Below are 13,596 nucleotides of genomic sequence, written 5' to 3' on the forward strand. Positions count from 1 at the left end.
TTTACCATCTGTCAGAAAGAGCACATGCTCAACTTCATAACAAACATGTTTTCCCACATAAAAAGAAACAATTATTGGAATCTTTCAACATTGTTTAGTTTTATCAAAATGTACCACACATAATGTCACAAGGTCATAAAAGGCTCTCTATTTGTGGAATGACCCAACCATAAGTAAAAGGTAACCAGTAGGTTAGTGTTGTGTGGGTTCTTTACCAACACTTCTGCATTTCTCTGCGTTTCTCTGCATTCTCTGCATTTCTCTGCAAACGTATCTAACGCAGAGTTCATGAAAGTTCATGAAAGCAGTTTGTGTGTATCTTTCCTCCCACATACAGTGGGGGAAAAAAGTATTTAGTCAGCCACCAATTGTGCAAGTTCTCCCACTTAAAAAGATGAGAGAGGCCTGTAATTTTCATCATAGCTACACGTCAATTATGATTTTTTTCCCCAGAAAATCACATTGTAGGATTTTTAATGAATTTATTTGCAAATTATGGTGGAAAATAAGTATTTGGTCAATAACAAAAGTTTCTCAATACTTTGTTATATACCCTTTGTTGGCAATGACACAGGTCAAACGTTTTCTGTAAGTCTTCACAAGGTTTTCACACACTGTTGCTGGTATTTTGGCCCATTCCTCCATGCAGATCTCCTCTAGAGCAGTGATGTTTTGGGGCTGTCGCTGGGCAACACGGACTTTCAACTCCCTCCAAAGATTTTCTATGGGGTTGAGATCTGGAGACTGGCTAGGCCACTCCAGGACCTTGAAATGCTTCTTACGAAGCCACTCCTTCGTTGCCCGGGCGGTGTGTTTGGGATCATTGTCATGCTGAAAGACCCAGCCACGTTTCATCTTCAATGCCCTTGCTGATGGAAGGAGGTTTTCACTCATAATCTCACGATACATGGCCCCATTCATTCTTTCCTTTACACGGATCAGTCGTCCTGGTCCCTTTGCAGAAAAACAGCCCCAAAGCATGATGTTTCCACCCCCATGCTTCACAGTAGGTATGGTGTTCTTTGGATGCAACTCAGCATTCTTTGTCCTCCAAACACAACGAGTTGAGTTTTTACCAAAAAGTTATATTTTGGTTTCATCTGACCATATGACATTCTCCCAATCCTCTTCTGGATCATCCAAATGCACTCTAGCAAAGTTCAGACGGGCCTGGACATGTACTGGCTTAAGCAGGGGGACACGTCTGGCACTGCAGGATTTGAGTCCCTGGCGGCGTAGTGTGTTACTGATGGTAGGCTTTGTTACTTTGGTCCCAGCTCTCTACAGGTCATTCACTAGGTCCCCCCGTGTGGTTCTGGGATTTTTGCTCACCGTTCTTGTGATCATTTTGACCCCACGGGGTGAGATCTTGCGTGGAGCCCCAGATGGAGGGAGATTATCAGTGGTCTTGTATGTCTTCCATTTCCTAATAATTGCTCCCACAGTTGATTTCTTCAAACCAAGCTGCTTACCTATTGCAGATTCAGTCTTCCCAGCCTGGTGCAGGTCTACAATTTTGTTTCTGGTGTCCTTTGACAGCTCTTTGGTCTTGGCCATAGTGGAGTTTGGAGTGTGACTGTTTGAGGTTGTGGACAGGTGTCTTTTATACTGATAACAAGTTCAAACAGGTGCCATTAATACAGGTAACGAGTGGAGGACAGAGGAGCCTCTTAAAGAAGAAGTTACAGGTCTGTGAGAGCCAGAAATATTGCTTTAATTTGCAAATAAATTCATTAAAAATCCTACAATGTGATTTTCTGGAATTTTTGTCTCTCAATTTGTCTGTCATAGTTGACGTGTACCTATGATGAAAATTACAGGCCTCTCTCATCTTTTTAAGTGGGAGAACTTGCACAATTGGTGGCTGATTAAATACTTTTTCCCCCCACTGTATAAACTATGCCTACTGTATGTGGAAGCTGGTAGTTGTTTCTCATATGCATCGACCTCTGTACAGTATGCCAGGCTTTCTGAGTCAATGCATTTTAATTAATGAGCCTTTTTTAGATGGTGTAGACATCTTGCACCCTGCTGTACATTCTGTATCCTGTATTTCCCACATCACCCTCTTCCTCCACAAACCAATCCTGTCTCATCTTTTCAACTGGCTCTCTTTGAACTGATGGACAGTGAGTGTACAATGACAGACAGGGTTTACTTTGTTGCAGTTCTGAGAATCCACCCATTTAGCTTGACACACGCACGCATGCACAGCTGAAGCCAGGTGCCTCATTTCACAAGACCTTGCAGAATCAGTTACAATTTCTCCTACACACTTTCATGCACATACAGTACATGCAAACATACATAATTTTACAAACATACACTGAGTGTACAAAACATTAGCAACACCTGCTCTTTCCATTACATAGAATCACCAGGTGAATCCAGGTGAAAGCTATGATCCCTTATTGACGTCACCTGTTAAATCCACTTCAATCAGTGTAAATGAAGGGGAGGAGACAGGTTAAAGAGGGATTTTTAAGCCTTGACACAATTGAGACATGGATTGTGTATGTGTGCATTCAGAGGGTGAATGGGAAGACAAAATATTTAAGTGCCTTTGAACAGGGTATGGTAGTAGGTGCCAGGCGCACCGGTTTGAGTGTGTCAAGAACCGCAACGCTGCTGGGTCTTTCACGCTCAACAGTTTCCCGTGTGTATCAAGAATGGTCCACCACTCAAAGGACATCCAGCCAACTTGACACAACTGTGGGAAGCATTGGAGTCAACATTACATTTACATTTAAGTAATTTAGCAGACACTCTTATCCAGAGCGACTTACAAATTGGTGCATTCAACTTACGATAGCCAGTGGGACAACCACATCTTGATCACAGTAATTACACTTCTTCAAACAAGCAGCTGTGAGCAAAGTCAGTGCAATCAGGGACAACTACATCTCGATCACAATAAGTACATTTCTTTAAACAAGTCAGTGCTAGCAGGTGAAATAAGTCAGGTGTTAGTTTAGACAAAAGACAGTGGTAGGAAAGGGGGGGTAGAAGGATTACTATTATACTATTCCAGGTATTCCTTAAAGAGGTAGGGTTTCAAGTGTCTCCGGACGGTGGTCAGTGACTCTGCTGTCCTGGCGTCGTGGGGGAGCTTGTTCCACCATTGGGGTGCCAGAGCAGCGAATAGCTTTGACTGGGCTGAGCGGGAACTGTGCTTCTGTAGAGGTAGGTGGGCTAGAAGGCCAGAGGTGGATGAACGTAGTGCCCTCGTTTGGGTGTAGGGTCTGATCAGAGCCTGAAGGTAAGGAGGTGCCGTTCCCCTCACAGCTCAGTAGGCAAGCACCATGGTTTTGTAGTAGATGCAAGCTTCAACTGGAAGCCAGTGGAGTGTGCGGAGGAGCGGGGTGACGTGAGAGAACTTTGGTTGAACACCAGACGGGCTGAAGCGTTCTGGATAAATTGCAGGGGTTTAATGGCACAGGCAGGGAGCCCAGCCAACAGCGAGTTGCAGTAATCCAGACGGGAGATGACAAGTGCCTGGATTAGGACCTGTGCCGCTTTCTGTGTAAGGTAGGGTCGTACTCTGCGAATGTTGTTGAGCATGAACCTGCAGGATCGGGTCACCGCTTTGATGTTAGCAGAGAACAGTCACGCCAAGGTTCTTTGCACTCTGGGAGGAGGACACAATAGAGTTGTCAACCGTGATGGCGAGATCATGGAGCGAGCAGTCCTTCCCGGGAGGAAGAGCAGCTCCGTCTTGCCGAGGTTCAGCTTGAGGTGGTGATTTGACATCCACACTGATATGTCTGCCAGACATGCAGAGATGCGATTCGCCACCTGGTTATCAGAAGGGGGAAAGGAGAAAATGAATTGTGTGTCGTCTGCGTAGCAATGATAGGAGAGACCATGTGAGGATAGGACAGAGCCAAGTGACTTGGTGTATAGAGAGAATAGGAGAGGGCCTAGAACTGAGCCCTGGGGGACACCAGTGGTGAGAGCACGTGGTGCGGAGACAGATTCTCGCCACGCCACCTGGTAGGAGCGACCTGTCAGGTAGGACGCAATCCAAGAGTGAGCAGCGCCGGAGATGACCAACTCAGAGAGGGTGGAGAGGAGGATCCGATGGTTCACAGTATCAAAGGCAGCAGATAGGTCTAGAAAGATAAGAGCAGAGGAGAGAGAGTTAGCTTTGGCAGTGCGGAGAGCCTCTGTGACACAGAGAAGAGCAGTCTCAGTTGAATGACCAGTCTTGAAACCTGACTGGTTAGGATCAAGAAGGTCATTCTGAGAGAGATAGCAGGAGAGTTGGCTAGAGACGGCATGCTCAAGAGTTTTGGAGAGAAAAGAAAGAAGGGATACTGGTCTGTAGTTGTCATGGGCCAGCATCCCTGTGGAACGCTTTCGATACCTTGTAGTCCATGCCCCGACGAATCGAGGCTGTTCTGAAGGCAAAAGGGGGTGCAACTGAATATTAGGAAGGTGTTCTTAATGTTTTGTACACTCAGTGTACATGTAGACACAAGTGATAAATGAGGCACTTCAAACTTCAAACCCAGTATGACCACATTTAGATGTATTCTTTGGCTGTAGGGTTAAGTGGTCCCTGAGTTGGTTGGGGGCGATCAAGGCAGTTTTTACAGAAGGGAGAGGAGGTAACCTTTTTTTAAGCATCTTGCGTATTTTCTCAGAGTGGCCTGGAATATACTGCAGTAAATATGACGTGCTCCATTTCTCATTTATTTATTTCTACCGATTCCCTGAACGAGCCAGAGAACATTGTGTTCTGGCAGAGAGAGACAGAGAGAGAGGGGAAGGGGGCAGAGAGGGGAGCGAACAGAGGAGAGGAAGAGGGGAAGGGATGAGAGAGAGGGACAAGAAGGGAGATAGGAGGACAGGAATGAAGGGTTCAACACATCGTAACGCAATTTAATCACTACTCATAGTCAAATCCTCCCTTATTTCTTGGTTTTAGGTTTCACCTTGCTGTTGGGATTAGAATATCGGAGGCAGTTGAATTAGATTAAATTGAGATTAAACATGGAAAGAGGAAGGAGATATCTTTCACCTTCATGCTCTTCTTTAAAGAGTATTTTGAAAAAGCTAAAAGTGAATGAGTGAAGGTATATTAATGGATTAACAATAAATGACCCTCTCTCTCTCTCTCTCTCTCTCTCTCTCCTCTCTCTCTCTCTCTCTCTCTCTCTCTCTCTCTCTCTCTCTCTCTCTCTCTCTCTCTCTCTCTCTCTCTCTCTCTCTCTCTCTCTCTCTCTCTCTCTCTCTCTCTCTCTCTCTCTCTAACACAAACACACACCTTAAAGAGGTAGTTGTCTAGGGACGGCGATGTGGGGTTTGTGTTTGGCCCAAACAAGTGGATTGTTACAGGTTTTACATAAGAGGGTCCTGATTCATATCAGGCTTGATGTGTATTCCATATGCTGTTTGTTTTCTCTGCCCCCCTCCTTCCATCCCCACTCCCCCACAATGGCAGGTTGATGTTTATTGTCATGAAGCTTGCCCTGGAGGCAGAACTGAGCGGTTTCCGGTAGATGGGCCAGCTGCAAAGTCAAAATGTACTATATCATAAAAATTCATATAAACAAAAATTAGCTTTTTGGTCTTAATTTAAGGTGGGGGTTAGTCATTAGGGTTAGCACTGTGGTTAAGGTTACGGTTAGATTTAAAATCAGATTTTATGACTTTGTGGCTGTGCCAGATAGTGACCACTCTGCAGAGCTGCCTCCAGTACATGAGTCATCCCAATAAATGCCAACCTGCCCCACAATTAGGACAGGAGGACCAGGAGTCTTCGCATTGGCCCACTTGGAACCGTCACGCTTAATCACGCCCCCAGCTCCTGCTGCCTTATGTAACATTGGTTGAACATCAATTGAGAAGAATGATGTCCTATACGTCAATAGATTGGGATTTCCACCCGTTAAAGACTATCAAACGGGCTGCGTCTCAAGTGGCAGCCTATTCCCTATATAATGCACTGCTTTAGACGAGTTGCACTATGTAGGGAATAGGGTGCCATTTGGGATGAAGCCAGTGTCTACAGGCTACTTAAGGGCAATGAGGCCCTTGGAGAGAGTTTGGTGAGCAGAGCTGATAGGGGTATTGAAACAGAAGGCCCCATACACTACAGGTTTACAGCATAGAATGTGGCAAGGCTAACTAGAGGAAAGGCCTCAGTTAAATAGGGATTAATCCCAGAGCAATACTGTACTGTTGAGAGAGAGGTGATATCAGAACAATACTGTTGAGAGAGATGTTGGAACATGTGATGAATGTTCAAACATTATGAGAGGTCTAGATTTATGTCTGTCTGAGATGAATTCTCTGTCCTCTCTCCCTGTCTCTCTCCCTGTCTCTCTCCCTGTCTGTCTGTCTGTCTGTCTGTCTGTCTGTCTGTCTGTCTGTCTGTCTGTCTGTCTGTCTGTCTGTCTGTCTGTCTGTCTGTCTGTCTGTCTGTCTATCTCTGTGTTCGTCTCTGTCTCGGTTTCTCTCTCTCTCTCTCTCTCTCTCTCTCTTCCCCCACTTTTCTCATGTGAGGATTCTCCAAACCCTATGTCACAAAGTGAATGAATGCAGGTTAGCACTGATGTGTGTGTGATCTTTTCTCTGCCTCATTTATTCTCTTTGTCTCTTTGTTGCCTCACAGGTAGCACACTGGTCTGACCTCTGAGTGACACAACCCTCTTCTCTCTCTCTCTCTCTCTCTCTCTCTCTCTCTCCCTCTCTCTCCCTCTCTCTCTCTCTCTCTCTCTCTCTCTCTCTCTCTCTCTCTCTCTCTCTCTCTCTCTCTCTCTCTCTCAATTCAATTCAATTCAATTTAAGGGCTTTATTGGCATGGGAAACGTATGTTAACATTGCCAAAGCAAGTGAAGTAGAATTAGTATTTGCAAATAGTTAAAGTAAAAATGGTAAATAAATAAACATAAATATGGGTTGTATTTACAATGGTGTTTGTTCTTCACTGGTTGCCCTTTTCTTGTGGCAACAGGTCACAAATCTTGCAGCTGTGATGGCACACTGTGGTTTTTCACCAGTAGATAAGGAAGTTTATCAAAATTGGGTTTGTTTTCGAATTCTTTGTGGATCGCTGTAATCTGAGGGAAATACAGTGGGGAGAACAAGTATTTGATACACTGCTGATTTTGCAGGTTTTCCTACTTACAAAGCATGTAGAGGTCTGTGATTTGTATCATAGGTACACTTCAACTGTGAGAGACGGAATCTAAAACAAAAATCCAGAAAATCACATTGTATGATTTTTAAGTAATTAATTTGCATTTTATTGCATGACATAAGTATTTGATACATCAGAAAAGCAGAACTTAATATTTGGTACAGAAACCTTTGTTTGCAATTACAGAGATCATACGTTTCCTGTAGGTCTTGACCAGGTTTGCACACACTGCAGCAGGGATTTTGGCCCACTCCTCCATACAGACTCCAGATCCTTCAGGTTTGGGGCTGTCGCTGGGCAATATGGACTTTCAGCTCCCTCCAAAGATCTTCTATTGGGTTCAGGTCTGGGACTGGCTAGGCCACTCCAGGACCTTGAGATGCTTCTTACGGAGCCACTCCTTAGTTGCCCTGGCTGTGTGTTTCGGGTCGTTGTCATGCTGGAAGACCCAGCCACGACCCATCTTCAATGCTCTTACTGAGGAAGGAGGTTGTTGGCCAAGATCTCGCGATACATGGCCCCATCCATCCTCCCCTCAATACGGTGCAGTCATCCTGTCCCCTTTGCAGAAAAGCATCCCCAAAGAATGATGTTTTCACCTCCATGCTTCACGGTTGGGATGGTGTTCTTGGGGTTGTACTCATCCTTCTTCTTCCTCCAAACACGGCGAGTGGAGTTTTAGACCAAAAAGCTCTATTTTTGTCTCATCAGACCACATGACCTTCTCCCATTCCTCCTCTGGATCATCCAGATGGTCATTGGCAAACTTCAGACGGGCCTGGACATGCGCTGGCTTGAGCAGGGGGACCTTGCGTGCGCTGCAGGATTTTAATCCATGACGGCGTAGTGTGCTACTAATGGTTTTCTTTGAAACTGTGGTCCCAGCTCTCTTCAGGTCATTGACCAGGTCCTGCCGTGTAGTTCTGGGCTGATCCCACTCCTTCCTCATGATCATTGATGGCCCCACGAGGTGAGATCTTGCATGGAGCCCCAGACCGAGGGTGATTGACCGTCATCTTGAACTTGCGCCAACAGTTGTTGCCTTCTCACCAAGCTGCTTGCCTATTGTCCTGTAGCCTATCCCAGCCTTGTGCAGGTCTACAATTTTATCCTTGATGTCCTTACACAGCTCTCTGGTCTTGGCCATTGTGGAGAGGTTGGAGTCTGTTTGATTGAGTGTGTGGACAGGTGTCTTTTATACAGGTAACGAGTTCAAACAGGTGCAGTTAATACAGGTAATGAGTGGAGAACAGGAGGGCTTCTTAAAGAAAAACTAACAGGTCTGTGAGAGACGGAATTCTTACTGGTTGGTAGGTGATCAAATACTTATGTCATGCAATAAAATGCTAATTAATTACTTAAAAAATCATACAATGTGATTTTCTGGATTTTGTTTTAGATTCCGTCTCTCACAGTTGAAGTGTACCTATGATAAAAATACAGACCGCTACATGCTTTGTAAGTAGGAAACCTGCAAAATCGGCAGTGTATCAAATACTTGTTCTCCCCACTGTATGTGTCTCTAATATGGTCATACATTTGGCAGGAGGTTAGAAGTGCAGCTCAGTTTCCACCTCATTTTGTGGGGCAGTGTGCACATAGCCTGTCTTCTCTTGAGAGCCAGGTCTGCCTACGGCGGCCTTTCTCAATAGCAAGGCTATGTTCACTGAGTCTGTACATAGTCAAAGCTTTCCTTAAGTTTGGGTCAGTCACAGTCTCTCGCGCTCTCTCTCTCTCTCTCTCTCTCTCTCTCTCTCTCTCTCTCTCTCTCTCTCTCTCTCTCTCTCTCTCTCTCTCTCTCTCTCTCTCTCTCTCTCTCTCTCTCTCTCTCTCTCTCTCTCTCTCTCTCTCTCTCTCTCTCTCTCTCTCCTCTCTCTCTCTCTCTCTCTCTCTCTCTCTCTCTCTCACTCCTTCCTTCCTTCAAGTCATTTCATGTCTGCTCAATGGATAATTAACCAGCAGGCCTCTGATGGGGTGTTTGTGGCACTGTACAGTATGTGTGTCTGTGTGTGTGTCTGTGTGTGTGTGTACCCCGTCTGCTGTACCTTCACCAGTATCACTGGACCCTGGCCAAAACACAGCTGTATGCCCCCCAACTACCACACACACACACACACACACACACACACACACACACGTGTGTGCTATCACCCCCAAACCTAGCATTACCTCAAACACAAGGAAAGCTAAAACGATGATGCCACACCCTTTACACTCGTGGAAATTGGCCTGTATGGATAGGGCTAAATTGAAATTACAGAGCCTGGGAATCCGTGATCAAACAGCAGACGCTCCCATCCAGAGCGACTCACAGGAGCAACCAGGGTCAAGTGGCACATTGACAGATCCCCCACCCAGTCGACTCGGGGTCCCGAACCAGCGACCTCTCGGCCACCGGCCCAACGCTCCAAACAGCCAGGTCACCAACAATCCAAGACCCCCCCACACTTTCCCCCGAGAGCTGCCCCTCAACCATCCAAGACCCAAGCTCACAGAACGGGACCCGCGAGTGCTGAACCGCGTAGCGCGTAAAAATCGTCTGTCCTCGGTTGCAACACTCACTACCGAGTTCCAAACTGCCTCTGGAAGCAACGTCAGCACAATAACTGTTTGTCGGGAGCTTCATGAAATGGGTTTCCATGGCCGAGCAGTCACACACAAGCCTAAGATCACCATGCGCAATGCCAAGCATCGGCTGGAGTGGTGTAAAGCTCGTCGCTATTGGACTCTGGAGCAGTGGAGACGCGTTCTCTGGAGTGATGAATCACGCTTCACCAACTGGCGGACAAATCTGGCTTTGGCGGATGCCAGGAGAACGCTACTTGCCCAAATGCATAGTGCCAACTGTAAAGTTTGGTGGAGGAGGAATAATGGTCTGGGGCTGTTTTTCATGGTTCGGGCTAGGCCCCCTTAGTTCCAGTGAAGGGAAATCTTAACACTACAGCATACAATTACATTCGAGACGATTCTGTGCTTCCAACTTTGTGGCAACAGTTTGGGAAGGCCCTTTCCTATTTCAGCATGATAATGCCCCCGTGCACAAAGCGAGGTCCATACAGAAATGGTTTGTCGAGATTGGTGTGTAAGAACTTGACTTGCCTTCACAGAGCCCTAACCTCAACCCCATCGAACACCTTTGGGATGAATTGGAACGCCGACTGCGAGCAAGGCCTAATCGCCCAACATCAGTGAGATGTTTGACGAGCAGATGTCCACATACTTTTGGTAATGTAGTGTATCCCTGCTGGCCACCCTCTTCGGATTTCTACGTGCCATATACACTACCGTTCAAAAGTTTGGGGTCACTTAGAAATTTCCTTGACATTGTTAATGTTGTAAATGGCTATTGTAGCTGGAAACGGCTGATTTTTAATGGAATATCTACATAGGCGTACAGAGGCCCATTATAAGCAACCATCAGTCCTGTGTTCCAATGGCACGTTGTGTTTGCTAATCCAAGTTTATCATTTTAAAAGGCTAATTGATCATTAGAAAACCCTTTTGCAATTATGTTAGCACAGCTGAAAACTGTTGTGCTGATTTAAAGAAGCAATAGAACTGGCCTTCTTCAGACGAGTATCTGGAGCATCAGCAATTGTGGGTTCGATTACAGGCTCAAAATGGCCAGAAACAAATAACTTTCTTCTGAAACTCGTCAGTCTATTCTTGTTCTGAGAAATGAAGGCTATTCCATGCGAGAAATTGCAAAGAAACTGAAGATCTCGTACAACGCTGTGTACTACTCCCTTCACAGAACAGTGCAAACTGGCTCTAACCAGAATAGAAAGAGGAGTGGGAGGCCCCGGTGCACAAATGAGCAAGAGGACAGTACATTAGAGTGTCTAGTTTGAGAAACAGACACCTCACAGGTCCTCAACTGGCAGCTTCATTAAATAGTACCCGCAAACCACCAGTCTCAACGTCAACAGTGAAGAGGCGACTCCGGGATGCTGACCTTCTTGGCAGAGTTGCAAAGAAAAAGCCATATCTCAGACTGGCCAATAAAAAGACAAGATTAAGATGGGCAAAAGAACACAGACACTGGACAGAGGAAGATTGGAAAAAAGTGTTATGGACAGACGAATCGAAGTTTGAGGTGTTCGGATCACAAAGAAGAACGTTTGTGAGACGCAGACCAAATGAAAAGATGCTGGAGGAGTGCTTGATGCCATCTGTCAAGCATGGTGGAGGCAATGTGATGGTCTGGGGGTGCTTTGGTGGTGGTAAAGTGGGAGATTTGTACAGGGTAAAAGGGATCTTGAAGAAGGAAGGCTATCACTCCATTTTGCAACGCCACGGCGCTTGATTGGAGCCAATTTCCTCCTACAACAGGACAATGACCCAAAGCACAGCTCCAAACTATGCAAGAACTATTTAGGGAAGAAGCAGTCAGCTGGTATTCTGTCTATAATGGAGTGGCCAGCACAGTCACCGGATCTCAACCCTATTGAGCTGTTGTGGGAGCAGCTTGACCGTACGTAAGAAGTGCCCATCAAGCCAATCCAACTTGTGGGAGGTGCTTCAGGAAGCATGGGGTGAAATCTCTTCAGATTACCTCAACAAATTGACAACTAGAATGCCAAAGGTCTGCAAGGCTGTACTTGCTGCAAATGGAGGATTCATTGACGAAAGCAAAGTTTGAAGGACACAATTATTATTTCAATTAAAAATAATTATTTCTAACCTTGTCAATGACTACATTTCCTATGCATTTTGCTATATTTCCTTTTCAAACTCATTTCATGTATGTTTTCATGGAAAACAAGGACATTTCTAAGTGACCCCAAACTTTTGAACGGTAGTGTATCTTTCAACTATGCTGTGATATTTAACATACAATTTGACATACAATTTGAATCTATCTTGTCAAAGTTGAAGATAAATACTTTTACTAAGTGTATTAGAATATTAGTGATTGACTGTCCGGGTCCAAATCTCCCAAAAATGCTATTTCTAGGGTCAATTTTAGATTGTTATGTTTAGAATGTTATGCTTTTTCAGCCATTCCTGAACCTGAGACCAGAAACAGGCTACCTGAGGGCAATACCAGAACAAATGGTCTAGTGATTTTGTATCCTCGCAAAACACAATCTGCAGAGCGGCGATGATTGTATGCCCCAAATATTCAATATTTTGTTGGTGGCAAGAATCCTGTACAATATTTTTTGCTGAAAAGCACAAAGTGTTGAATCTTGCGTCGTTTTATATATCAACTCATACACCCTGTGCCATGGAAGCGGTACATTAAAAATCTCTTCCCAGCTATTTTGCAGTCTGTATGGCACAGTTGTTAACATCCTGGTCTTCAAATGAAACTGGTATACTTCCCTAATTATGCTATTTTTGTTCCTCCGCCAGTGATCCTTTATATTTGACAAACAGACCAGTTCCCTACCTCCTCCCGCTGCCACCTGCCTCGTCCATTTTTGGGGTAGTGGCCCCCCTCTTGACGGCAGATAAAAAAGTACATTTCCTGCAGTTGTAAACATTTTGCCATGGGGTGTAGAGAAAATGTGGCAGTTTTAAAGCAAGTTTTCTTCATTACACTGTTGATTTTATGTGCATTTTACATTTACTCTACTTTCCGCAGCATTTGTTGATAACGAAATTTGAAAATACTCTGGATACGTTCAGTAACATGATAAGACTATTCCTGGAAAATGTGGGGTAGGTGCAACATAAGACAAAACAATTACAAGAGTTTGAGTGAGAGGACTTAGGGCATCCGCATGCTTCCCATCCGAAACAGTTCGGAACAGATTGTGCATATATTATGACAACATTTTATGACGTTTTTGTTCGTTTTGGTCTTCAGCAAGGGTTTTTGCGGCTGTTCGTACACATTACACATTTTTTTCTAGAGGCAAGCTGAAGTTCGAGCCGAAGTCTATGCCCCTTCGTCGGTTATTGGTCAAGATGAGGGATTCTACTATGAAGTGTTTGTTGTCATTCAACGACAGACAACTTGTTTTCATGCACATTTTTTCACCCTAGAAATACTGCACCAAACATCTTAGTTAGATGTAAAATTGTGTGACTAAGATCTCCTCTGCAAAAATGTCAAAATGAATGGCAGATTTCTTGAATTAGCTTAGATTAATTCTGACTATTTTGAGGAAGTGTATACTGGCTACGGCGTCCCTACATGGACAAACAGTACTATTTCTGCTTTTTCTAGTTTATCGAAGGTCTTTTAAGGGAGTATGCGAGCACACTCGTTCGGTTCGCCTAGCCGAACCGAAGCATGCGGAAGCCTTAACTGATGTGTCCAAGTGGCCACACACCTCTCCAAAGTGTGCACAGTTCCTAAGTAATTTCAATGCACTTTTATGACTCAAAGAAGAGTCTTCAACTATAAGGTGCTTTTTTTTTTGCTCTTCTAGCTGTGCCGTTGAGGAACTACCAATGTTAATTTGAGCCATTCTGCTACAGCAGGAAAATAATCCTGC

General features: G+C 44.9%; 1 protein-coding gene across 2 annotated transcripts in view; it reads left to right on the forward strand.

Annotated features, from left to right (window-relative positions):
• Positions 1–13,596, forward strand: part of LOC311100686 (protein kinase C epsilon type-like) — a 132,792-nt gene that overhangs the window by 88,306 nt on the left and 30,890 nt on the right. The window lies entirely within an intron of this gene.

The sequence above is a fragment of the Coregonus lavaretus genome (assembly GCF_964263955.1).
Source record: "Coregonus lavaretus genome assembly, chromosome: 25".
In the NCBI taxonomy this organism is placed as follows: domain Eukaryota; kingdom Metazoa; phylum Chordata; class Actinopteri; order Salmoniformes; family Salmonidae; genus Coregonus; species Coregonus lavaretus.